The following is a 27926-nucleotide window of genomic DNA, read 5'->3' on the forward strand; positions in this document are numbered from 1 at the left end:
GCAAGCATAACATTTACGAGGGGTAACTGATCGGCGAGGTGGAGGCCGAGTATTACTAAAAGAAGGCGGGGGTCCTTTTGCTACACGCAAAGAATCGGCGTATCTAACTCCTTCCGCTGAGACGGCCAACGCTTCAAGTTCAGAGAAAGTTTGCGGGCACGCCGCAAAACACAAGTATGACCTATAAGATGGTGAAATGCCTTCCACAATAGCTTGTACAATTTGATCCTCAGGGAAGTGAAGAGCAAACACCCTAGTATAAAACTTAATATCTTGGATGAAGTCTGCCAGGTTTTCATCCAAGCGCTGTACCCGATAATAGTATTTCTGAATAAGAGATGACCTCGCGCGGGCAGGAATAAAATTTGCAAGCAGATGTGCATGGAAATCTTCGATAGATGACTGTTCAGCTATGGCTCTTACTATTTTATCTGAGAGAACACCAATAGCATAAGGATAGATTATTTGTAAAATTTGACAAGGGGAAAGCGAAAATACGAGGGCATGATCCTGAAATTCAACTAAAAACCTTAAGAAAGAAATAACTTCACTGGTGGTGTTGACCGAAAACTTAGAGATACCTCTTAGCAACATTGCCAATGGATGAGGCAAGCTGCTAAACCCGGGTGACATAGTAGGTAAAGGTTTCAATGGCAAGGAAGTCAATTCAGAACGGATGTTACTCAATGATGCACGACGTTCAGATTCGTTGTCCAATGGGGCAGGGATAGTTTGAGCAGCAACGGTTATCCTATTAACTTCTCCCTTGGGAGGCGCTTCCTCACTACCTGGATTCACTATGGTGGGTTGATCAGATTTGGGAGGAACTTCCCCAGTTAACAATTGAGTGACCTTATTAGATAATTCGGAAATATTTTCCAGGAGCGTACTAGCTTCCTTCCTCTGAACATCATTCAGTTTTAGAGACAACAGATCGTTAACCCTATTCGAAAAATGATATAGCCTGCCTTGCACACGCTTAATTTGATTAGGAGACGGATCATTTTCATCAAAAAAACTAACTACGGAAGCTAGCCCAGTAATATTCTCCGTGATCGTGGAAAGAGAGTCGTCAATTTCTTTCTCTCCCAAATTGGGGATGGAAATGGGCAAATCAAGGGACTCTCTAAGCTTGTTAGTGTCTATTGCAACCGTGCCTCCAGATTGAACGTTTCTGATAGTTAACTCATATATCAACTCCTCTTTGCGCAAATAGTTAAGGAGGAGAACATCGCGAGGGCCGGGCATGATGACAGAACAATTTTGGAAAACTCAAAATGCCAGCAACTGAGAAAATGGTTAGAGTTCGGATCAAAACAATGTCTCGCCGTCAAAAGGGGCTAAATTGAGACCCATTCAACCACGCTCTGCTACCACTTGTTACCGTGTTTTGGTGGTAGGTAGAGGTGTAAGAAGGTGCGGGCGTGAATGGGTCTCAAACTACGGAATCAAAGTTAATGTAAAAGTTAACAAGGTTATATTTCCTTTTCAATATTAAGTAATAACAAAGAACAGGTACTTAGTAGCCGAAACACAATTTGAAATGTACAATTACAGGGATTACAGAGTTTGGGCTTCGAGCCCTGAGTTCACAATTTTTGAGCAACTAGCCCAACTTTCCGATATACAAATTTTAACAAAGGGGCAGAAGACCCCAATCAAACCCTGGAGCCCTTGCTCCAAATTACACAGTAAAGCCTCCTCGAGGCATACAACACTCCGTTTCCAAAAGAGCTACACGCTCCTTAATTTAAGCCTCTCCTAGGCCACACCAAACTCCACCTTCAAGTTGTCCTCAACGGACATAAACACAGGGGTAAAATACCCAATCTACTGAGGTCTATTAAATGAAAAGCAGGTTAATTAAATGACCTCTAAAACAATTTGAGAGGAGGCGAACTTGCACTCCTAATACACTTGGTTTTTAAGACCTACTTTGGCTCTTAGGACACTGATGCAAGGGCTAATCCCATACTACAGAGGTGACGTAATAGCAATTTACATTACATTACGGAAGAATTGGTTGAGAGAATAAGTTCACCTCAAGACGATGTGAGTGGGAGCTCGAGAGGGTTAAGCACTCTCTATCCCGATATGTCGTTTTAAAATAGAATAGATACCAGTTGTTTTTACATTTTAGGAAAAGGTTACATGGTTGAACGCTTAGAACCCGCCCCGAAAGTTAAACTGCTGAGCAAGAAAAGAAAGAATTTATTAATCGGCCATTACCTTATTGTTGACCGCCGCCGAGGAAAGAGGCGCTTCCCGCCTCCTGCTATGTACTTAATACACTGAAAGATGGAACAGAAGTGGCCCGGAGACCCTAAAATCAGCAGTTTATATACTCTCGCGGAAGTTTCTAGGCGTTAGGGGAATGAAAACACCCGCCCACAATGTTTTTATTGGATAGGACCCCGCAACAGATACAAGTTGGGGGAAGATACACCAGATTGGTCAGAAATTACTAAAAGAAATTCGGGATTGGATAAATCTAAAACAAGGGGAAAAAGAGGGGTATACAGCCAACTTAAACAATAACAGAAAGAAATTTAACAAGAAACAAACTTTTGAAATAAAAATTTCTCCAACAAAATAGTTCTTTGACTCCGCACTAGGGTGCGCTATTGTTGATCTTCAGTAGTGTCCTCTAGAAGAGAAAGTTCACACTTCTTACTTCAAGCGAAACAAAAACACATCAAAAGTGACACAGTTCAAAAACTCAAAATTTTCCACGTGGTGACATCTTCTGAGAAAGTAGAGAATTAATAGAGTAGATAAAGTTCAACCTTCCTCCAGAAGAGGAGTTTCAACTGGCGCAACTTTTAAATAAACGGTGTAGAGGTGTACCGCCCGGTACAATGGTGATTGCTGTTTTAGTGACCTAACATCTAGTTATCAGCCCCTATTTTGCACGTCACCTACAGTATATACACCGATGGAAAAAACATGGAACATCCTCAAGAACAAGGTCATTTTATGCACAAGCGATGAGACAGGTACTTCATCATTGCAGGAGTATATGATTACAGGCTCACACCAAATGAAATACACGTCACAGTAAAGGGTGGCCAAACAATCGCATCAATACACAGTGTATACGCCGCTGGAGGCAATGCAGGCATGTATTCGCGCATGCAAACGATCATTGCTGCACCTTGCGATACATTGTCCCAAGCATCTTACAACTTTTGATGCAATTGGGCAATGGTTCTTGCAGGATCTGGGGAACGCGTAAGTTCATCATGACCTGTACGTGTTCAATTGACGAGAGGTCCGGTGATATTACTGGTCAGGGCAGTCGTTGTACGCCACGAAGAGCAGGTTGCGCCGCAGCAGTTATATGTGGACGTGCAATGTCTTGCCGAAAAAGCACATCACCTTCCTGCCGAAGAAATTACAGTAGCACGAGGACAGCCACCTTTGCAATATAGTGGGCACTGGTTACGTTACCCTGCAGACACATCAACTGTGTTGTAACTGATGGCTCCCACAACACCATGAATCCTGGAGTGGTATCTGCGTGTCGTGGAATGCACTCCGGAATAGGCAGCTCACTAAGTCTACGCCGTACGCCTGTACGTCCATCACTTGCATACAGACAGGACCTGAAGTAAACAGAGTGCCATTCCCCTCTCCAGTCCCAGTCGACTCATTCAAGACACCAGAGTCGCCGTGCTTGGCGGGGTCGTGGTGTCAGTGGTAGTATGGCCAGAGGCTAACGTGATCGCAATCCTGCTGCAAGCAGACGGTTCCCAATGGTCCTTGGTGGCACAGCAGGAGCAATAAGCGACCGTGTTTCGCTCGTGGATGATGTTCGGTCCGCCACCGCTGCTCGCACAATGCGTCGACCTTGACGTGCGTCTGTAATACGTGGACGTCACGAGCCTAGTCTACGTCTGTGGGGACGTTCTACAGACCACTGCTGAAAACAGCGACACACCACGGGTACATTGTGTCCAACATGTGCAGCAATCTATCGATACGCCCATCCAGCTTCCCCAGGCCCCCAGTGCGACGCCGTTCAAATGGCTGTAGTTGTTCAACAGGAGCCCGTACTCGTCGGCAGGGCATGGTTGTACTCTAGAATGAATGTTACAAACACCTCTAACCTCAGCACAGTTACTTCTGAAGAATCAATACATAGCACGCACGGAAAGGCCTCCTGAGCGCCAAAGACAACGACCCCTCAGCGTGCACATACACTGGTGCCACTGCACAGAGTCCTTGAGGTTTCTAATATTTTTTTTTTTGCGGCAGGGTATAAATTGATCTCCATTCACTGAACCCTATGAGAGAGTCCAACAAGGAGGCATCACACTCCGTATGTCGTCGATTTATTTGCACATTGGAGGAATGAAAAGACACTTCTAATAATTAAAAATTGTATATAACTTATGCAGTCGGTAATTCTCTGTTTAAAGGTATTCACGATTATTGAAAATGACGCCTTGTCCAGTAGCTATTTCGAAATAGCTGAGCGCTAAGGCACGGGAGTCACATTTTACGGACTTGGGTTCGAAACCCGTTGCCCACGAACTTTTCGTCTTTAATTGTTGTTCTTTATTCTTCATGTTTTTCCAATTTTTGAACAAAGGCTATATTATTATTAATCTGTATGTATATTGGGTATTCAGCCCGAAGGCTGGTTTGATCCTCACGAGGTTCACCATTAGCTGTCATAGATGGCCTAGGTGTCACTGAAGAGGCGTACTAGGGAAATGAGGAGTGAGGTAGTTTCCCGTTGCTTTCCTCATTGAGCCAGAAGTTGCTATTGCACATCAGTCTGCCAAGCCCACTGAAATGCATGCACCAACCGACCCTATGAGTGACATTTTCACACCACTCATAGCAGGGACTGGCTGCATAAGGAATGGCATTACTAGCATCACTCATACCTCAGTCACTTTCATATTGTCAAAGCCAAGTATAAGACTGAGACAGATCAATGAAAGTAACAATTTTATTCTAGCCCATACCAGAAGACATAGTGCACTGTAAACACTACATCTTGCTAGCAAAGGCCTATTATTATTATTAATGTGCAATATAAGACGAAAGCAGATGTGTCTGTCTGGTCTTCAGTCCAGAGGCTTGGTGGATTTTGAAATAGCACCACCAAATTTGTGTCAAAAAGGGGCGTGCTAGGAAAAATGAGACAGGAGTCAGTTTACCGTTGCTTTCCTAACTGGGCCAGAAAGTGCTATTGCAACACAAATTACACTATGAGCAGCACTTTTCATAACACTCGGACACACTAGTCGTGCTCCGAATGCCATTACTAAGCACCACCCACACCTCAGCAGCTTCCGTATTGTCACGGCCATGAACGAGCGTGGAACTGCGGTGGAAGCTATATTTTGCTCTGGCCTGTGCCAAGAGATATATGTGAAAGTACTGCTTGCATCAAGAAATGAGAACAGGCGGTTGAAATCAGATTTTATAACAATTAACAACATAAAACATTTGTAGGCAGCGAGTTTTGAACCCGTGTCTGTAAAAGGTGATTCATCCGCTTAGCATTGAGCTGCCGTAAGATACTGGTGTAGTACTTCGTAATAGCTACATGAAAGGGCATTCTTTTCAATAATCGTGAACATCACTAAAACGAGGAGTTATTGGCACCCTAAACTACGTGACACTTTAAATCATATAAAACCTTTATAAATGTCACCTCTACATACCATAATTTAATCAGTGATACACAGAGCGTGGTACCCCTTAGTAATTTAGATGGGTAAACATTCCCTAATACACTACTGTACAACAGCGAAAGTATTCCCTCTCACATAAAACCTTTACAGTTTGTTCCACCGAGGGTTACCAGGTTTTTGAAATGCGAATAAGTGCCAGGTGAAGACACAATATTGTAGATAAAATTATGTCAAGCACAGAGGTAGTAGAATTCTAATTCTACAGTAATTTAGCAACAATGGCAATATTGCCATCAGTTCCCTTCTGAAGCATACTTTTTCTTATTTTAGAGGCCGTGTTCATTTGCCTCGCACCGAGCTCGATAGCTGCAGTCGCTTAAGTGCGGCCATTATCCAATATTCGGGAGATAGTAGGTTCGAACCCCGCTGTCGGCAGCTCTGAAGATGGTTTTCCGTGGTTTCCCATTTTTATACCAGGCAAATGCTGGGGCTGTACCTTAATTAAGGCCAGGGCCGCTTCCTGCCCTTTCCTGTCCCATCGTCGCCATAAGACATATCTCTGTCGGTACGATGTAAAGCCAATAGCATCATCATCATCATCATCATCTGTTTACCCTCCAGGTTCGGTTTTTCCCTCGGACTTAGCGAAGGATCCCACCTGTACCGCCTCAAGGGCAGTGTCCTGGAGCTTCAGACTCTTGGTCGGGGGATACAACTGGGGAGTATGACCAGTATCTCGCCCAGGCGGCCTCCCCTGCTATGCTGAACAGGGGCCTTGTGGAGGGATGGGAAGATTGGAAGGGATAGGCAAGGAAGAGGGAAGGAAGCGGCCGTGGCCTTAAGTTAGGTACCATCCCGGCATTCGCCTGGAGGGGAAGTGGGAAACCACGGAAAACCACTTCCAGGATGGCTGAGGTGGGAATCGAACCCACCTCTACTCAGTTGACCTCGCGAGGCTGAGTGGACCCCGTTCCAGCCCTCGTACCACTTTTCAAATTTCGTGGCAGAGCCGGGAATCGAACCCGGGCCTCCGGGGGTGGCAGCTAATCACGCTAACCACTACACCACAGAGGCGGACAAAGCCAATAGCAAAAAGAAAAAAAAAAAAGCATTTGCCTCACGAAACTTGCATGTACTACGGTCGAAACGTATTGCTTTAACTTTCCTTAAACCGTTATTATCAACGAGCACAATCAATTTATAACGTTATTCACATTTTTCTAAGTAGATGGAAAGTTTTTCTTACTTCTCTGTCGAGGAATCACACATTATAACAACACCAGTATGAACTCTCTTACCCTCACCCCACCACAGTCCGGCTCCTTCGGTAAATGGTTAGTGTGCTGGCCTTTGGTCACAGGGGTCCCGGGTTCGACTCCCGGCAGTGTCGGGAATTTTAACCATCATTGGTTAATTTCGCTGGCACGGGGACTGGGTGTATGTTTCGTTCTCATCATCATTTCATCCTCATCACGACGCGCAGGTCGCCTACGGGAGTTAAAACGAAAGACCTGCACCTGGCGAGCCGAACTTGTCCTTGGACACTCCCGGCACTAAAAGCCATACGCCATTTCATACCCCACCACAGCATGACACAAACTGCCAACTTTAACCATTTCTGATAAAATCATTTGAAAATTAAAGAATGCAGGACTTCGTTAATTGTTACGGTGACATAAACCAGATGCCTCTGTGTCTTGCTCCAGTCATTCCCGCGCTAGAGCGCTGCGCCGGCGTTTCGTTCGCTCGCCTACTGTATGTTTCGATCGTAGATCAGAATCGCTAGATGAAGAACAATGAACTGAACTGCAGGGTCGGTAAAAGGCACTGTGCATGATAATTGTAACCATGGCGGAAGGTAGTTCTTTAAATATAAAAAGGGGGGTCCGTATGCTGTTAAAACGGGAACATACTTCAGACCTTCAAATACGGGAAATCCCCTATAACACGAGACACTTGGCACGTGACGTTAGGAGCAGCCATGGGATAAGCACATATGGAAAATGATCTAACTGATTAACTGTCCAACAAATTCACTAATTACGTAACAAATTAACTAACAAACTTCTCTCGAATAATATGCCTATAAGCTGAGAAATATATTCCATTGTGCTCCACAATGTTCAAGAAATACATGTTCACTTCTTGACACACAAGCTGAGCGGTCTCTTCTACGGAACAATCAGCATCTAACTTAGCACAGGCCTACCTCATAGCGTGTTCTTGTCTTTCGTAGTAACATATTTCTTGTCGGTCTCTTAAATATACATTTCTCCCCATACACATTTTACCACTAAACTTACCTATTTCTATAAGCAAAGCAACAATTAGCGTTTAGGGCAATTTGCATTGAATGTTATCCTATCATTTAACCCTCTTATTTCTAGGTGGGGTATTCTGACTAACCCAGACTGATTTTTTTCCTGTAATAACTTTACCTGTGGTTTCATGATTTTGTCCTAAAATGACAGAAATTTAATTTACACTCTTGACCGTCCCAAATGTTTGTCTTCCAATAATTAAATGGCGGGATATATTGGTGGGGTTGTGAGACTACCGCGCTTTGTATGAAATGTATTAGTTTCCTATTTGTCAAAAATAAAGGTTTTGAGAAATATTTATCTCTTTTGCCTTCGTTATTTAAATGTTACATTGTTGAATTTTACCCTACCCCCATGATGTGGCTCAAATGTGTGCATTGTTATCATTGTTTCAGTTACTGTGGGTGAGTTGAAATAGACGTTCGCTTTTGTGCTGATATTGCATGATAATAATAGATTTCAAGTGCAAGAAAGGGTGCTAAAAGGATTACCTACAGAAGGAATTCATTGAAAATAACAGGAAATATATAGAAAAAACAGAATCCAAAAAAACAAATATTACAGTAAATCACATAATTGTATTGGAGTAGTCAAAATACCCGCCTGGGGTGTCGAAAATTTTGGCAATGGGAGGGTTAAACTCATTTCAAATGAATAGAGGTTCTCCATTTTACGGTAAATGTATAGCAAAACCTCCTTGCATTAACTGAGCAAGTAATCTCTGTGATAACGAGCGTCCCTTTTCTTCAGGTCACGTATGAACTCCGGGTGTTTTCTTCAGTCTAATTACTAACAATGATTTCAGACCAATATTGTTATGGGTATGTGAGCTGGCTTCAGCTCCTCTCCGTCATCAACGGATATTTCCAGCCCTCCCATGCACTGTTGTGTACTACAGCCTATTCATTTTTCAGTCGACCTATTCACTGTGTCCTGAGCCCATACATAACGCACACCCCTGTAGCTTTCGTAACGAGTGTGCTTCATTGATCAGAACGCTCTATTTCGATACTTCCGCTTTAAAATCTTCAGTATGCAAGAGAGGTTTCGTTCATAAACTTCAGTTAGAAAAGCAAAGCAAAGAAAAACAGATGGAAAATTTTGATCTTTTAATCTGGCGATATAAAGTCAACAAACTATTGTTGTGGACTGATTTATATTGCAAACGGAGCCTGTATGCATATTGCTACTGTTTGAAATTGGATTATTTCAAACAACGGAAGATAATTCGCTGGCGCTTCTATAGATCTCAATTGTGTCAACGCACAGAGGGATTCGAAGGGAAGTGTTAGAACACAGTTTTTTGAGGACGGACTGCAAAATTTCCTTCTGTCTCAATCAATGTTTTAGGATACGTTCCAAGAAAGGTAATTGTAGAGTTCAAACGATTGCTTTGTAAATGATTAATGTTTGACATTTCTAATGGAACTCTGATTTGTTGATTTATTGTTGCGTAGTTTATTATGTAATATAAACTGACATGATGAGTTTGTGAAAAGAAACTCTACCACTTACAGCGGCAAGTATTAATCAAACATAAAAGAGATGTTAGCCTCCTATAGTAACCTCTTAGCTTTTCCTTCTCCTTGTTCTTCTCGTTCTACCGCTCTCCCACATCTTTGGGGTCACGGGTGCGAACTATGTCGCATATATGGATTTGGCCCTATTTTACGACCGGATAACCTTCCTGACGCCAACCCTATAAGGATGGATGTGATCACTATTGCGTGCTTCTGTGGTTGTTGGTAGTGTAGTGTGCTGTTTGAATATGAGGAAGAAAATGTTCGCGTCTTGGCGATTCATTGGGCAGTATTAAGAACGTAAAACGCGAAATAGAAGGTATCCCACGAAACCTCAGAATCCGTCTGAAACAAAATATCGTGATGTCCTTAAACGAAATCCGGATTGCGACATCATGGTAGCTATAAACAAATGATTTGGCTGGTACTGATAATGAGGATCTACGAAGATGTTTCAAGACCTACACTCGCTCCCTAATTCAAGTACTGTCCTGTCACATCCATAGATGTAGAGAGATCATTCTCCTCACTGAAGCTAGTTTTAACAGGCAAACGCCAAAGATTCAAACCAGAAAAGTTGGAGAAGACTGTTGTAGAGCACTGAGCAGCAAATTATGGACAGAAAAAGTACAGCGTTCGGAGTAAGATGAAAGAGGAATGTGTGTTTAAGTGAACGGTTTTCTTAAAATATCACTAATTGATTTACCGTATATACCCATTCACTGCCAAACCCGTATATATACGTTTTGGTGCTGCGTGTACTTCACCGATCTCAGAAACGAACGCGATATCGCGTCATGCTTTGAGATTCCGTGGAAATGCTCAAAGAAGTTCTGTACTGCAGATATACCACACCATTTTGCGTGTTTTGAAAGCCATCTGGTGTTATTTCAGCTTCGTTGGAGTGGAACATCTTTCCCGCTAACGTGTAGCCATCAAGGCGCCTTGAAGTGTATACATTCATCTCTTGTTCACGAAGAAATTGAATGTTTCCTCATCAATAGTGATTCTGGAGAGCTGTATTTTGATAATAAAGATGGAGAACATCTAAGTGGCGATACTGAACTACAGGAAAGTACAAGACGAAGTAGTAATGATGAATCTCATGCGGAAATGTGACCCCTTCCTCAGATAAATTACCTCTTCCCCAAATGTAAATGATTTTTATAATACCAGTTCCTGGATCAACAATATTGTATTATATTATATTATATTATATTATATTATATTATATTATATTATATTATATTATATTATATTATATTATATTATATTTCAGTGATAGCACCACCGAGCGGAGTAACAGCGCGTATTAACATGCTATGTCTCTGGAGCCAAGCTCTGCACTCGGCAGGCGAGTGGGTTCGAACCCCAACCTCAGCTGTCCTGAGTTTTTTTTTTTTTTTTTTTTTTTTTTGGTGGTTCCCCTTTTGCACTCCCAAGCAGATGTTGGGAGAGTTCCTATTCATAAAACAAAGCCATTCCTTCCACTTCCTTACCCAGTTTCACTCACCATCATTCATTTCATATTCATTACCTTCTCAACTGAGGTTTGCGTCGGGAAGGGCACCCAGTCGTAAAATATGGTGTTAAATATAATCTCACTTCATCCCCCGACACCGTATTGGTTTGCAGGGCTAAGGGGACGATATGCATTCCATTAATAGTATCAGTAAATATGTATCTGTCAATGTGCTCCTTCCTTAAAAAACCCGGGCCACAGGACTCGGCTGGTCATCAAAACTTGGCAGTGAAGAGGTTAACACACTGTGCCTTATCTAGGATAAGTTTGTATATTGTTTCAACAGTGAACACTCATAGACTGATACATCTCACAATCTATGCACGGATTATTTACTAGTAGAAGAGCTGCAGCTTTACGGGGTGTTAACTTATTGTTTGTCTTTCAGATGTTTTTTTTTGCTATTTTGCTTTACGTCGCACCGACACAGATAGGTCTTATGGCGACGATGGGACAGGGAAGGGCTAGGAGTGGGAAGGAAGCGGTCGTGGCCTTAATTAAGGTACAGCCCCAGCATTTGCCTGGTGTGAAAATGGGAAACCACGGGAAACCATTTTCAGAGCTGCCGACAGTGGGGTTCGAACCTACTATCTCCCGAATACTGGATACTGGCCGCACTTAAGCGACTGCAGCTATCGAGCTCGGTTTTCAGATGTTTATTCATGATCATGATTTTATGTATTGGTGTGAGTAAATTGCGTGTGCCTAGTAAGGGAATGTCACGTTTGCACTTCATACAAGTGTTTAATAGCATGAAAATAACTGCATAATTAAGTGCATATTTCGCCACTATAAATCCGATGTCTAATTACGACACGCGTAAACGAATACCATGTCAGACAGCAGAAGAATGAAGATCCCGAGGTTCAGACTCGACGTAAAATTGCAAGTGCTTGGCTATGATTTTGAAGTCTACAGTTACCGATCGAATTTTCTGCGTGATGTGGGTCGTATAGCTGTAAGCCTGCAGTTGGGAGATGGTGGGTTTGAACTCCATCATTGGCAACCCTGAAGATAGTTTTACGTGGTTTTCTATTTTCACAACTGGAGTACTGTATTTAACATCAGCGCTTCTTCCTGCCCAGTCTTAACTATTTCATATTCCACCGTCATCGGAAACCTATACGTACGAATTTACAGCATTAGTAAAAAAGAAATGTTTTCCTCTGTGAGAGGAACCGAGTCCTATCGACTGAGGTATGTTCTGTTTACAATCTTAAAAGGAGACGTCAGGTATATCTGGGTTGGGAACTACTGTCAAGCTAAACGCAATGAGGGGTGTGTGATGATAACATACTAACACCGCTAAACAATCTGCCATCTCCCATCAACCACCCCAAAATTTATGAACGGTTTCAGGCTATTTTTTCCCATGCCAATATTTAGCTTGCACGCAATGCAGCTTATTGTAACAAAAGCAGATTTGGTAATTCTGTCGTTATTTTAGTGCTAGTAAGAGATGAGTTTCTACAGTACATCTGCCTCAAGCTGGTGTGCGCCCCGGCATGAGGGACAGCCCGATCTAATTACTGCAGTTCTTGCATGGGTACACATGCAGAGTTACTTCTAGTCCATGGCATCGGATTCAGTCCTGCTAATTGGCACGCCTGCCACATTATACGGGACTCTGTGTTCCGCTATTCTTCTACAGATAACACACAGTCAGCAAAAAAATGAGGGTAGAGAAATAAAATGGAAGCCATAGAAAATAAACAACTGGATCCACAATACAGGAATATTTTATGACACTAAGTGTACATGAGGACTGACAGCTTTTGTATTAACTCAGAGAAGGGAGTTAATATTGAAATTCTAGTCTCACTGAACACCGAAGTGAAAAGAATGTGGCCCACCAAGTAGCTATGAATTATGTTCTACTCCTTCTTTCAAATATGTTCACGTTTTGAATAATGATTCTCCAAGCATACAATTCTATTTCATACCCCTAATTCCTAAGAGCGTTTAAAAACAGCCCCTATAGATGGAATTTTCTTTACTTTAAAGGAATTCCTCATGTATCCCTATGTGCAGTGAATAACTTTTACTTTAGGTATAAATCTCCACTATGCGAAACTGACGAAGCACTACACACTCTGATAAGGTTCTATTCTTCTTCTTCTTCTTCTTCTTCTTCTTCTTCTTCTTCTTCTTCTACAGATTCTCCCACACCTGTGGGGTCGCGGGTGCGAACTGCGTCGCACCTGTGGATTTGGCCTTGTATTACGGACGGATACCCTTCCTGACGCCAAAATTATACGGAAGGATGTAATCACTATTGCGTGTTTCTGTGGTGGTTGGTAGTATAGTGTGTTGTCTGAATATGAAGAGGAAATTGTTGAAACAAGCATTAACACCCAGTCCCCGAGCCAGAAGAATTAATCAAGCACGATTGAAATCCCTGACCCAGCCGGAAATCGAACCCGGGACCCTGTGAACCGAAGGCCTCAACGCTGACCATTCAGCCAATGAGTCGGACGATAAGGTTGTACTACAGTTTTTTTAAACACTATAATTCGCTTGAACGTTGAATAGAAAGCTATACAATTTCCATTGCTGTCGACTTAAATGGGTTTGTTTTTATATATTGGAAATACCATATACAGGGTATTACAATATGGTGCGGTCAAACTTTCAAGAAATACTCCTCACAGGATGAAAAGAAAATACGCCATATGGACACGGATCGGAAACACTTTATTTCCATGTTAGAACATATTTGATAAATAAGTGTATTAGCAAAATCAAATATTAGATCTGATAAGACATCTGCCTAAAGGCTGGTTGGATCCTCAAATAGCAGAACCACGGATTATGCAGTTTTAAGGAAAAAGAAAACAAACAAAAATGTAAAAACTCTATGGTGCCGCCATAAGGAGGCGTACTAGACAAGAAGAGGAGTGGGTTAGTTTGCCATTGCTTTCCTCACTAGGCCAGAAAGTGGTAATGCAGCACAACTGCCCAATATATAAAACCTTTCATAGCATTGGCACGCACTAGTCGTGTTCCGAAGTTAATTACACTGTTCACTCAAGGCTCGGCAGCATTAAACTTGGGCGGATAATTTAAGCGAAGCTAAATTTTACTCTGATCTGTGTCAGGATACAGGTGTAGTAACATTGGATACATCAAGATGTGGGAACTGGCACAACATATCAGATATTAAGGTAATATATATATTTAATTATATTAATAGATGTTCTTCTTAATCTGTTTACCCTCCAGGGTTGGTTTTCCCTCGGACTCAGCGACGGATCCCACCAGTTTCATGTCCGACTTTGGGTCGGGACATGAAACTGGAAGGAGAATCAGTACCTCGCCCAAGCGGCCTCACCTGCTATGCTGAATAGGAGCTTTGGTGGGATGGGAAAATTGGAAGGGATAGACAAGGAAGAGGGAAGAAAGCGCCCGTAGCCTTAAGTTATGTACCATCCCAGCATTTGCCTGGAGGAGAAGTGGGGAAACCACGGGAAACCGCTTCCAGGATGGCTGAGGTGGTAATGGAATCCACCTCTACTCAGTCGATCTCCCGAGGCTGATTTGACTCTGTTCCAGCCCTCGTACCACTTTTCAAATTCCGTGGCAGAGCCGGGAATCGAACCTGGGCCCCCGGGAGTGGCAGCTAATCACGCTAACAACAACACAACAGAGGCGGACTTAATAGCTATTACACCAGCAAATTCCCAGGTAACATACAATTAATAGGAGTATTTGGCTCAATTGCTATACACAAACTCTTATATATATATATAAGTGCAATTAACTGTAAGCATGGTCAAATAATTTTAAATTAATTACGGATTAAAATTATTAAGCCAAGGTGCCGGAATTTCTTCTCGCAGGAGTTCTATAACGTGCAAGTACACCTACGGATACTAGGCAGACGTACCGCTGGACTGAGCCAGGATCGAACCTGCAAAGTTGAGGTCAGAAAACCAACGCTCTACCGTCTGATCTACTGAATTCGGCTCCCATGCACATATATAAATGACCGATATGTCACACTACCTCATTATACCATTTGTTATGAAATCATTAAATTAACAGCAGATTAGTTTGTCGCGAAGAATGGCTCAGAGAGTATAGGGCGGGCTTTCTAAGTCCAGGTTGGCGGGCTCGATCCAAGCTCAGTCCGGTGATAAGGATTTGAAAGCGATCAAATACAACAGCCTCGTGCCGGTAGATTTATTATCACGTAAATGAACTCCTTCGGGAGAGAATTCCGGAAGCTCGTTGTCACCAAAAAGCGGTAAAATTACTTAGTGGAAGATGAAACAAATAACACTTCATTACACTTTGTCAAATGAGTTTAGTGCCAGACAATTAAGAAAGGATGCCTTCCATTAATAGAAGTGATTTTATCATGGTCCGCCTCTGTGGTGTAGTGGTTAGCGTGATTAGCTGCCACCCCCGGAGGCCCGGGTTCGATTCCCGGCTCTGCCACGAAATTTGAAAAGTGGTACGAGGGCTGGAACGGGGTCCACTCAGCCTCGGGAGGTCAACTGAGTAGAGGTGGGTTCGATTCCCACCTCAGCCATCCTGGAAGTGGTTTTTCGTGGTTTCCCACTTCTCCTCCAGGCGAATGCCGGGATGGTACCTAACTTAAGGCCACGGCCGCTTCCTTCCCTCTTCCTTGCCTATCCCTTCCTATCTTCCCATCCCTCCACAAGGCCCCTGTTCAGCATAGCAGGTGAGGCCGCCTGGGCGAGGTACTGGTCATACTCCCCAGTTGTATCCCCCGACCAAGAGTCTGAAGCTCCAGGACACTGCCCTTGAGGCGGTAGAGGTGGGATCCCTCGCTAAGTCCGAGGGAAAAACCGAACCTGGAGGGTAAACAGATGATGATGATGATGATGATGATTTATCATGATCGTTGACCATAATAATAATCATAATAATCATAATAATAATAATAATAATAATAATAATAATAATAATATCCGCCTCCGTGGAGTAGTGGTTAGTATGATTAGCTGCCACCCGCCTGAGGCCCGGGTACGATTCCCGGCTCTGCCATGACATTTGAAAAAGTTGTACGAGGGCTGGAACGGGGTCCACTCAGCCTTGGGAGGTCAACTGAGTAGAGGTGGGTTCGATTCCCACCTCAGCCATCCTGGAAGTGGTTTTCCGTGGTTTCCCACTTCTCCTCCAGGCAAATGCCGGGATGGTACCTAACTTAAGGCCATGGCCGCTTCCTTCCCTCTTCCTTGTCTATCCCTTCCAATCCTCCCATCCCCCACCTAGGCCCCTGTTCAGCATAGCAGATGAGGCCGCCTGAACGAGGTACTGGTCATCCTCCCCAGTTGTATCCCGCGACCCAATATCTCACACTCCAGGACACTGCCCTTGAGGCGGTAGAGGTGAGATCCCTCGCTGAGTCCGAGGGAGAAACCAACCCTGGAGGGTAAACAGATTAGGAAATAATACTAATACTAATAATAATATAATAATAATAATAATAATAATAATAATAATAATAATAATAATAATGCAATGTCAATAATTAGATAAATGTTCTTGGATTTAATTTACAATTTAAATTACAATTACCCTTAAAATCAGATATAATCTTTGATATTACAGTAGAACATGATTAATCCGGGCCCCATTAGTCCGGACTTCGCTTAATTCGGACAGCCGTTTAATAATAATAATAGACTACATAAATACAATTACAGTATAAAGCTGAGTTACGAGCGCAATGTTGTAAACTACGCAGGAGGAGATCGTTGAATATGTGATCGCTGCAGAAAGCTCTGAAACGGATGAATATGACCAGGTGTATCAAATTTAATTTACGTTCAATATCAGCATTTTTTGCTGAAATAAGAATGAAACTAATTAAATGCTAGCACTAGACACATTATCTTGTATATTGTTGGCCATAGAATCGCTTGGTGACCGATAAAACAACACCTCGTAATGCGATTCCGAGTACGAATGATTAATGTCCATGGAATGTTTGATTTCACACGCTTCTCAACTTCTTCAGAATATTCCTGACCAATGACGCAAATTATACTGTTGTTTACAACGTTATCGGACTTCACTGATCTTCAAAAATCAATTAGACTCTTTACAGAACGGAACACTTATTACCTCCAGCATGGAGAGTGATTCGTCATTGACTGGTAGTAAGAGTGAGAATGATTAGGTCCCGGACCGTATGTTAGATACCAGGAAATACACTAAAGACAATAATGCACACTTCCGTATCTCCCGTACCGAACTTTTTTTTTTTTGCTAGGGGCTTTACGTCGCACCGACACAGATAGGTCTTATGGCGACGATGGGATAGGAAAGGCCTAGGAGTTGGAAGGAAGCGGCCGTGGCCTTAATTAAGGTACAGCCCCAGCATTTGCCTGGTGTGAACATGGGAAACCACGGAAAACCATTTTCAGGGCTGCCGATAGTGGGATTCGAACCTACTATCTCCCGGATGCAAGCTCACAGCCGCGCGCCTCTATACGCACGGCCAACTCGCCCGAACTATGAGACGTGTTGACGGCGGCGCGACCTTAAACGTCAGCCGGCAAGATTGAAACCACAAAAGCTGCATCTTAAAATAGATGGAAATAATGAAACTAAATAATGATTTATGCTTTGTTCTCCTACGAAAGATGAATGTTAGTGCTGATAGGAATAATGAAACTCATTAATGATTTCGTTTTGTCCGAATCCTTGGCTGAATGGTCAACGTTGAGGCTTTCGATTCAAAAGGTCCGAGATTCGATTTGCGGTTGGATCGGGGATTTTAATCACATCTAATTAATTCTAATTCTTCTGGCTCGGAATCTGGGTGTTTGTGTTTGTCAAAACACATTTCTCTTCCTATTCAGACAAGACACTACACTTCCAACCAACACAGAAACATGCATTAGTGATTACTAGACCACGGATTTTCGGTGTTTAAATGTTACTTTGGCTACCTAAAATAGACTCTCAAATAGGTTCTAAAATATTTTAGATAGCTTCAAATCTACGTACTTTAATGGGCATCAATTAAAAATCATGTTTATTTTGCAAAGTTGATAACAACTCCTTAGGGGTAAATACAAAACAAGTTTCACCTATTTGCTGCAAACATCAGAGAACATAATTTTACCATCCGATGTGAAATGGGGAAACTCCTGTAACCACTTTTTCATTAAGACGACTAGGAACCTGACACCTTCAGTATGATTCATAGTGTATAGTGCACTACTACACTCAGTTTCAAGGCCGTCCCGCTAGGTGCGCTGGCAATCACTGTCTTAAGATATCTCGCAAAGTGGCACGTATTCTCTATGGTGTATTTGATACCACCTAGGCATGTGCATGGTTCATCCTCAGGTGTGTATTCCCACTATGTACAGTCGTTCAAGAAAAGAATTATCGCATGATATTGTATGTACCTCACATGCAATATTTTATTAGACTTCCCTTTACTTACAGTATTATTATCAAAATATAATTCACCTCCCAAATGGATACAAATCCTGTGGCTACCCACAATACTAATTTTATCTATAGATTCAATTGTTTCCGAGAAGAGTGTAGCTGTGAGTGTCTTATATGGGGGGCATACTATATTGTTTTACACTTCAGCTTTTGTGCGTCCGGGTATGGTTCACTTTTGAAGGTGGTGACGTGTTACTAGTGCCTTGTTCCACAGTTTTGTAGTAGCACACGCACAGAGGACAACGAATGCACTCGTCATAGCCATTTCATAACAACAATGTCAAGCGTTGGAGCAGACAACATGGAAAGAAACCGCCAGGGACAGCGCTATACGAGTTGGTTCCTATGGAAAGACGACGAGACCACTGAAGAAATTCATCGGCGCTTGGTGGCAGTCTGCGGAGGACATGCGTCGTCACGGAAAACAGTTTACAACTGGGTGGAGCGTTGGAAAACAGGGCGCACATCGGTGGATAAGGGAACCCATTCTGGAAGGAATGTGACAGTGTCAGCACCAGCCAACATTGCCCGAGTCGAACAGGCCATTCAAGGAAACAAATGCATCACATTTGCAAAAATGGAGGCAGCCACGGGAATTAGCCGAAACATTCGGCAGCGGATCGTGCACGGCCACTTACAGCTGGGGAAGGTATCATCCATGTGGGTACCTACAGTAGACTCTGTCCGACTCGTTGGCTGAATGGTCAGCGTACTGGCCTTCGGTTCAGAGGGTCCCGGGTTCGATTCCCGGCCGGGTCTGGGATTTTAACCTTAATTTGTTAATTCCAGTGGCCCGGGGGCTGGGAGTTTGTGCTGTCCCCAACATCTCTGCAACTCCCACACCACACATAACACTATCATCCACCACAAAAACACGCAGTTACCTACACACGGCAGATGCCGCCCACCCTCGTCGGAGCGTCTGCCTTACAAGGGCTGCACTCGGCTAGAAATAGCCACACGACAATTATTATTACCTAGACTCTTGTCTGCAGAAGAAAAGCAGAGGTGTGTGGATGTGTGCAGAGTACTTTTGCAACGCCATGATCAAGATCCAGCGGACTTCATGGCAAGGTTTTTGACTGGTGATGAGACATGGCTCCATTACCAAGAGCCACAAACGAAACAACAATTGATGAAATGGAAGCATAGGAGTAGTCCACCGCCAAAGAAATTTCGAACAGTGCCATCAGTTGCAAGCGAATGGCGACAGTGTTCTGGGACACAAAGGGCATCCTCATTGCCTACCTGGAATTTGGGGTCACGATTAACAGTTCAGCATATGTGGCAACCCTTAAGCGCTTACGGCGTGCCATTCAAACTAAGCGGCCAGGAAAATGGGCTAAAGGTGTGCTGCTGCAACATGACAATCCCCGGACCCACACTAGCTGAGAGACCACCGCTGCTATTGACCAAATGTGATTCACGATGCTGCCACACCCACCACACACTCCAGACTTGGCACCAAGTGATTATCACCTGTTCGGAAACATGAAGAAACCTCTGCGTGGTCGCCGTTTTGCGAATTTTACAGAACTGGACACGGCTGTCAAGGCATGGGTACGCAGCACTCCAAAAGAATGGTTACAAGAAGGTCTGGAGAGACTGACACATCGATGGCAAAAAGTGCACACAGTTACAAGGAGATTATGACGAGAAGGTGGACGTAACAACTGATGTGTAAAGTACTTCATATGGGTAGAAAAAAATAAAGTGTAAAACAATATAGTACGCCCTTCGTACAATAATTGATATTTTGAGGGAATTTCTTTTAATTCCGTCCAATATATCTGAGTTTAAAAAAGTCAATCCGGTGGTAAGTCTTTAAATGTGGTCAATTCGGGACAGAAGTTCGGAAACTCGTTGCCACCAAAAAGCCATACAATTAATTAGTGGAACGTAAAACTCTATTACCTACTCACTGGCAAATGATTTTAGTATTAGGCAATTAATAAAGTATGCCTTCATTCATCAGAAGTCAAATTTCATCAGTATCGTTGCCATAATAATAATAATAATAATAATAATAATAATAATAATAATAATAATAATAGTAGCTCTGGTTTCACCAAAAAAACTTATATCCCTTGTGTAACATGAACACTGGGGCAGAACTGCGAACTTGTTCGCTTCTTATGCATTGCATATCGTTACATATAATATTCCATTTCTGTTTAGGAACAGTACATCAGGATAATTAAGTTAATGTAGTAACTTTTAATTTGTATAATGTATGAACGAGCTGTGTGCTTCATGTCCATGCTGCATACAGAGCGCCAACATGATCCAACCCATGTTTTAGTACAAAACGTTGAAGTTTATAAATAGTCGAGTAATACATCGTTTCAACTTGATGGCTGTAACTCATGGTCAGATATTCAGTTTACGATGAAGAAACGTACATATTCTATGAAATTATTTTTCACGACTGATTTGGTAAACATTATTCTTCATTGTGCCACATTTCCTAATAAACTACAGTTGTTATTAATGTCATTATGACATCTTCCATGTGCTACCTCGTTTCCGATTTTTGGAAGGATTCATGGAGTTTCTATTTCTAAATATCTCTTAAAAACACATCCCCTCGGCTCTCAAAGTTATCTTTCGTTTGTGTTTCCGACTAATTTTTACTAGACATAATAACAAATGGCATTCGCAATTCGTAAGTACACTCATACTCATAAAAACAGAACACCATGAAAGACTAGAGATAGGAAGTTCATATTCACAACACAAGCTCATTTGTATATTCTGCAGAAACGATTGGTATTTCAGTCATCTAAGTTCAGCAAGTGTCCTGTTGCCTACTAGGCACTGGGTCCTCCATGGGCACTGATAATTTGTTCCATGCGGGATGGCATCGACGCGTATAAAGCGCGAATGGCGTCCTGGGATATAGCCATCCATGCTGCACTTATCTTGTTCCACAGTTCATCTTTGGTGCTTGGCACTGGGACACAGCGCCCCACCCGTCGTTTCACCATATCCATACGTTTACGATTGGCAACAAGTCCGGTGACTGGGCGGGCCAGGGCAACAGTCTGACATCCAGTGACAACAAGAAGGCACGTATTCGTGCAGCAACATGTGGTAGCGCATTGTCCTGCTGAAATATGGCGTCTGGGTAGTCGTGCAGAAATTGTATGGCTACGGGTAGCAGGATGTCATTTTCGTAGGTCAGAGTGTTCACAGTGCCTTGGACATGCACCTACTGTGATTTGTGGTTGTACCCAATAGCACCCCACACCATAAAGCCTTGAGTTGACGCAGTATGTCTTGTGCGGATGCAGTCAATATGATGCCTCTCTCCATGTCTGTGGCGAACCAAAAAGCGACCATCATTTTCAAACAAACAGAACCTGGATTCGTTCGAAAAGACTATCTGCTGCCATTCCCGTCCCCAGTGACGCCGTTCCGTACAACATTCCAGTCTAGCATGTTTATGCACATTCGTCAAAGGTAGGAAGAGAAGCGGACGATGTGCCGGTAATCCAGAACGTAGTCGACTTCTCGGGGGGGGGGGGCTGTGTGGTGCGCCTAGACCCATCTTTTCGTGTTCTACGGCCTTCTGTGAACCATTCTGTACATACCCTATGAACTACCGACACATTTCTCCCCACACGAGCAGCAATTTCCTGGATGAATGCATCACGTTCTCCCATGCCAATAATGCGCCCTCTTTCAAACTCATTCATTTGACGGTACGGTTCTCACATAGTTTGCGAGGCAACCTGCACGTCTGCTCAAGTCACACTGATCCATTGCCTGTTTATAGCGACAACGGGAGCCAAAGGCACATTTTACCGGTCGGTGGTTGTGCGCCGAGATATCGATGTGGACCTTGAACCTGACGGCCTATATATATAAAATGCTAATCATTTTTCATAACATACTGGTGCACATGTACTGTGAATATGAACTCCCTATCCTTAGTCTTTTAAGATATTCTGGTTTTTATGAACATGAATGTAATTTTTGAAGATTATTTTAATTACTCAGTATATTCCATAGAGCTTGCTGAATTCCACGAAGCCATTTTCAACCAAGAAAAGCCACCTAAAATCTTCATTGTTTTTCATTTAATTTGAACACGTATTTGCCGACAGTGTGTTAGTGCTTACATTAATAAATATAAATAAATATACAGTACACAAGTTTTGCATATAAAAGCAATTATCCTAAAACAATGGACTTCATTTCTACACTTAACATTTTGCGACAGTTCTAAAGTTCAAAATTTCGGAGGGATTTATCCCCTAATCACACCCTCCCCCTCCACGTACGGCCCCGCTTGGAGCTTTATGTTCCTTCGTTTGAAAAATGTGGGGAATTTGGAGTCAGTAAGTCGGAGAAGGCGTGACTGGCTAGGTCTCCCCTTGTGTTATGGCTTGCCCTACTAGGGTCTGGTTTTAATTCTAAAAAATTAATACACCTCCCTCTGTATTTTCACGTCTAAGTGACAGTCATGATCTTAAACTAAATTGAAGGAGATGACTGCCTTAATCATTCCCTCTAAGATGCCGTACACTCGTTTTAGATAAAAACATACATTGTTAATTCTCTGTTCCCTCAGGAATTTGCTAGATGTACTTGAACCTCTGGAAGAGGAACGATTCTTATTAAAGTGCCGCAACGTCAGACCTCTTCCTAGAGGCACAGTGGAAGTCAACTCCGTCAGTATTTCGAAAACGGTATTTCATGAAAAAGTAGCTTTGCCATGAAATGCTTCATTATTTCCTATCAGTGGTCATAGACCGACAGATAACTTTGAGGGAGAAACCGTGAAGGGTAATCGAGTAATTGACCTCTAATACGTCCAAACAATTACAGCAATATCTCAGTTGGCTGCACAATACTTCTGCACTTGTGAAGAGTTTCTTTATTTTTTTCTTTTTCGTTTACGATAACATTACATCCCAATGTACTTGACACTTCTCACTTCAGGACTTTAGTCTGGTGAAACTAATTTTTAAGTAAATTCATAAACTATCTGTAAAAAGAAAAACTTGGTTAAAACAGATTGGAAAGTATTTCAGGATTTAAACAGAATTTGAACATACATGTTCATATATTTTTAAATAATTTTGAATGTGATTTCATAGAATATGATGGTGTTCTTTCCAAAAGGAAACATGCCTTTCTATTTTAAATAATTTGTTCTTTTCCAGGTATAATTCTGTTACCTTATGTTTTATTTTACGGTTTACAGTTACAAATTAAATGAGTCAAAACTGAAAAGGAATGCCTTCAGATTCACAAAATACTAATGTTAAGAAGATACACTTGCAGTTTCGTCACAGAAGAGAAGTTAAAGAAATTCAATCAAGGAATGATTCCGGCAACTCTGTGATACCTGTTATAGATTTTTCCCAGAAGCCAAATGCTGCCTACATGAGGCTGGATAGAGCGTTTTGCGGAATGTCGGGTAGAACAATTACGAGCAATAGAAGTAGGTGGATTATTAAGGCGACACTACGGAGATAAACATATCATTTTACCTAATGCGTGGTTTTTCACGAAACTTCGTGCGAATTTCACCTACATAAAAGTAGAAATACCACGAACATTTCTTTCATATACAATTAATACGTTTTCCAAAATATTTTTTTTCATTTGAAATTTTTAATTCAATTTTTTCATGAAATTTAACGAACATGTTAATGTAAATTCGAAATTAGGTAGATAATACTTCTTTCAAAAGCACTACTTATCTATTTTTCTGTACATAAGTTATAAAAGGAGATATATCGCACTAAAGTTTGTGTAATTTACAGGTTGTAAAATTTTGGACTTAAAAATCCCCACTACTTGAAAAAATCCTGCAATAAAAAATTACATACTCAGGTTTCTTAATATAGCTCTGATACATAGCATACAAATTTTGTTACATTTGGCAGAACATTATGGGAGAAAATGGGATTTAAATGTAAAATTACTATTGGCAAACAAAGAGGTTTTACAGTGATAAATTGTTTGAATTCATCGGAATAACTTCGTGACAAGAAAAAAATCTCAATCCATTCAATGTAAGTCATAAAAATTACCAACATGACCAAAATGTTGATTTTTATCTCCGGAGTGTCGCCTTAAGAGGAAGAGTGCGAGTAGAAGAAGGGTGAGAGTAACGGGAGGGGGAGGAGAAACGAAGGGAGAGGGAGGGGAAATATAAGCATAATGAGAGGCATTACTATAAGAGTTAAAAGTATCCAGTTGAGCAATGTGATAAAGGTGGGTGATAGTGGTGGGAGGAGAGAAAGGGATAATTAACTGACGAATGGGAGGGGCAGCACAGAATCGTACAAGAGAAATTTGTCCTTGAGTGTGTTCCGATATAGCCGGAACGTCTGCAAAACCAGTAAGAGAATCCAAAATGTCATAGTTTGATTCATCTAGGCGTTGATGACGACGTAAAAAGAAAGAACTTAATTCCTGTCGAATTTCATATGGAAAGCAAAGCAAAGTCATGAAGGCCCTTGGAGAGGTGGAAGGTAAAAGTTTCCACTGTCCGTAACCTCGTCACGTGATGGGGTAGAGTGGTTAGCTCTACGCCCGGCCGCCTTTGCCCCAGGAATTAACCGGGTACTCATTTTTGGTGTAGGCTGAGTGAACATCAGGTCCATGTGCACCTCCGGAAGTGGAAATGTCGTTTCTTAAATTTTACGACTTCCTGACGGGGATTCGAACCCATGTCCTTCCGGGCGGACCGAGCACGCCTTTACTGCCTCGGCCAGGAAGCCCCTCATATGGAAGAAAATAAGTATGCAAAACCGTACGAAAGTGCATCAGTCATGAAAATCAGACATGTGCTTCAAAAGAAAATTGTTAAAATGACCAGAAGTTTCAGAGTACAAAAGAGAAAGTAATTGAGAAAATGAAGATAAATTAGTCTTTAACAATTTACGGGATGCGAATAACCAACACGTTAATTCCTTGGGATGCGTAGAAGTTGGGGAACTAAATCTAAATATTTCTTAATGATATGAATATTAATTGCCTATGAATATGAAGAAGTAGGAGATTGGTTGAAAGATTCATAAAAAGTGTGGATAAGGGGTAGGTGGTGGTGTTGGATCAGGGTTAGAGGCCGGTATGAAAGGGTTAAGAAGAGAAGGAGGTGAGTGACATAAATTTGGTTGGGTACCAGCAATGATAACAGTATAATCAATAGATGGTTCAAGTTTCCTGGGAGACGAAATATAAGAAGGCGGGTTCGAAGACAGAGTAGTGGAATCTGTAGTAATAGACGAATCATAAGACGATATATCTGAAAAAGAAACGCGATTAAGACGTGGATTTGTGGCGGATGTATAGAGAGCAATAGAAGAGGGTGTGGAAGAAGTACCAGAATGATATGGAGAAAACTTATCAGAAAAATATGCCATAGGGAAACGACCAAATTGTGACGCCAATAAATGAAGAAGACAAGTTAACGAATAAGAATTTTAGTTTAGGGCTGCTACCAAACTTGTAATGAACTGCTACTTATAGCGTTAGTGGCGTACGTACTAGAATAGTGACGTAATATACAATATCCCAAGAGAGAAGTTGATGGGCCCCAAAGGATTTAAAAATGTTTAGAACAGGGAGAAATAGAATATTAACAGTAGAAATAAATATTTTTAATGATCAACAAGAAATACAACTTTCTATTGATAAGATTAGAACACCAACGTGAATAAGAGAAACAATAAAAAACGTAGGAACAGCTCTGAAGCCGAGCGAAAATACGCCTCATTTACAAAGTCACATAGATAAAGTACATCCAATTAGTAAATATAAATTTAGGCGTGACACAGATATGATTAAAAAGTAGTGAAGGAACTTCTAATATACAAGATAAAAAGAAAGAAACGTAAATATACGGTAGAAATGCAAGGAAACGAGAGGGACACTAGAAGGAAGAGATTCTTCGCCGGGTAGCTTTATTTTCTGGAGAAATGCGAGTGTTGATGAACCAGTAGGTATTGCAAGCACGTAAAATAGGTGAATCCAATTAATGTTGTTGTATCCAGAATACCGTTGCCATAGTAAGTTAAGTTGAAAAGAATAAAGTTTGCATATTGAATATTAGCACTCATAATGGCTGGCTGAACGAAGAAGTACGTATGGAGCCAGATAAAAAGAAAGGAATGGCCCTCCCCACCCCTTAAGGGTTGGGGAATGAAAGCATTTGATAGATAGAAGAAAGGAAATAAGGCCAGACTGGCCAAGTAAAAGTCTACAGTCCAAATAACATTATGAACTCTTCTTGCTCACAAAACTGTCTGATGTAAATAGGCCAAGATGGTAATGGCCAAATAATAAGACGGCACACAGGTCTTCGGTGCTCCAGCACTCCGTAACGATGCGAGACTGACTTGTGAGGGGTGGAGCCTGGGTTATATAGCACGATGGAAAAATCTAGAAGTATAGATGAGAGAGAGGCAGTATTTTCCAGAACAGTGATGTCACCGTCACATGTCCATAGGTCTACGTAGCAGCAGGCGATCGAGGCAGCAGCAGAACGGTCGGAAAGAAAAGCGGCGGCAGAAGGTAGGAATGTGGAAAACTTACATATTTGCAGAGAGAATGTTACACTGTATAGTAAGCTCGTGAAATACTCGGCAACGAAATCGAACTTAAGTTATGCTCCATCATACATCATGTGTGGTTATACCACGCATCGGTTCATTTAAAAGTAGGAAAGATCATAATATGAAGATAAAGTTTGAATTCAAGAGGAAAAACTGGGGGCAAATATTCGTTTATAGGAAGGGGAGTTAGGGACCGTAATAACTTACCAAGGAAGATGTTCAGTAAATTTCCGATTTCTTTGAAATCATTTAGGAAAAGTTGAAAAAACGACAGATAGGGAATTTACCACCTGAGCGACTGCCCTAATGCACATCAGTGGTGACTGAGTGATTGAATGCATCTATATCGCGTAGTTCAACAGATATTGCTTTGCCGAATACGAACCACCTATACTGCACACATATTCAACTGAAAATATTGTTGCAGATGAATCATAAATATGCTAGAAACAACCGACTGAATTTACGAAACATTTATATATAATATTATGGCTTAATACATTCATGTAACTTACCGTGAACAGCACAACGCATACTCAGGATGTTCGCTGAATTACTGCTCTCTATTTTATTTGTCCTTTCTGCAACAAACCAAATAAAGTATTATTAGGCCTAATCATCTGCACTCATAAAAATTGTGAACATATTCTAGTGTAAACTGCAACTAAAACACGCCTTAATTTTAAACATATGAAAAACCCTCAGTCTGTTTCAGCTCATTCGGCCAGCTCAGGAATGGAATGAGTGAGGCCCCATCTATCGACGTGAATAGGAACATTGCCGGCTGCCGAAATCTGTCACGCTCCTCTTTGGCAATGATTAATGACTCACAGATAAAATCAAAGACGATAGTGAAAATCGGAGTAACTGGAGAAAAACCTGCCCCACCTCCGCTTTGT

The sequence above is a fragment of the Anabrus simplex genome, chromosome 2 (genome assembly GCF_040414725.1).
Source record: "Anabrus simplex isolate iqAnaSimp1 chromosome 2, ASM4041472v1, whole genome shotgun sequence".
Taxonomy (NCBI): Eukaryota; Metazoa; Arthropoda; class Insecta; order Orthoptera; family Tettigoniidae; genus Anabrus; species Anabrus simplex.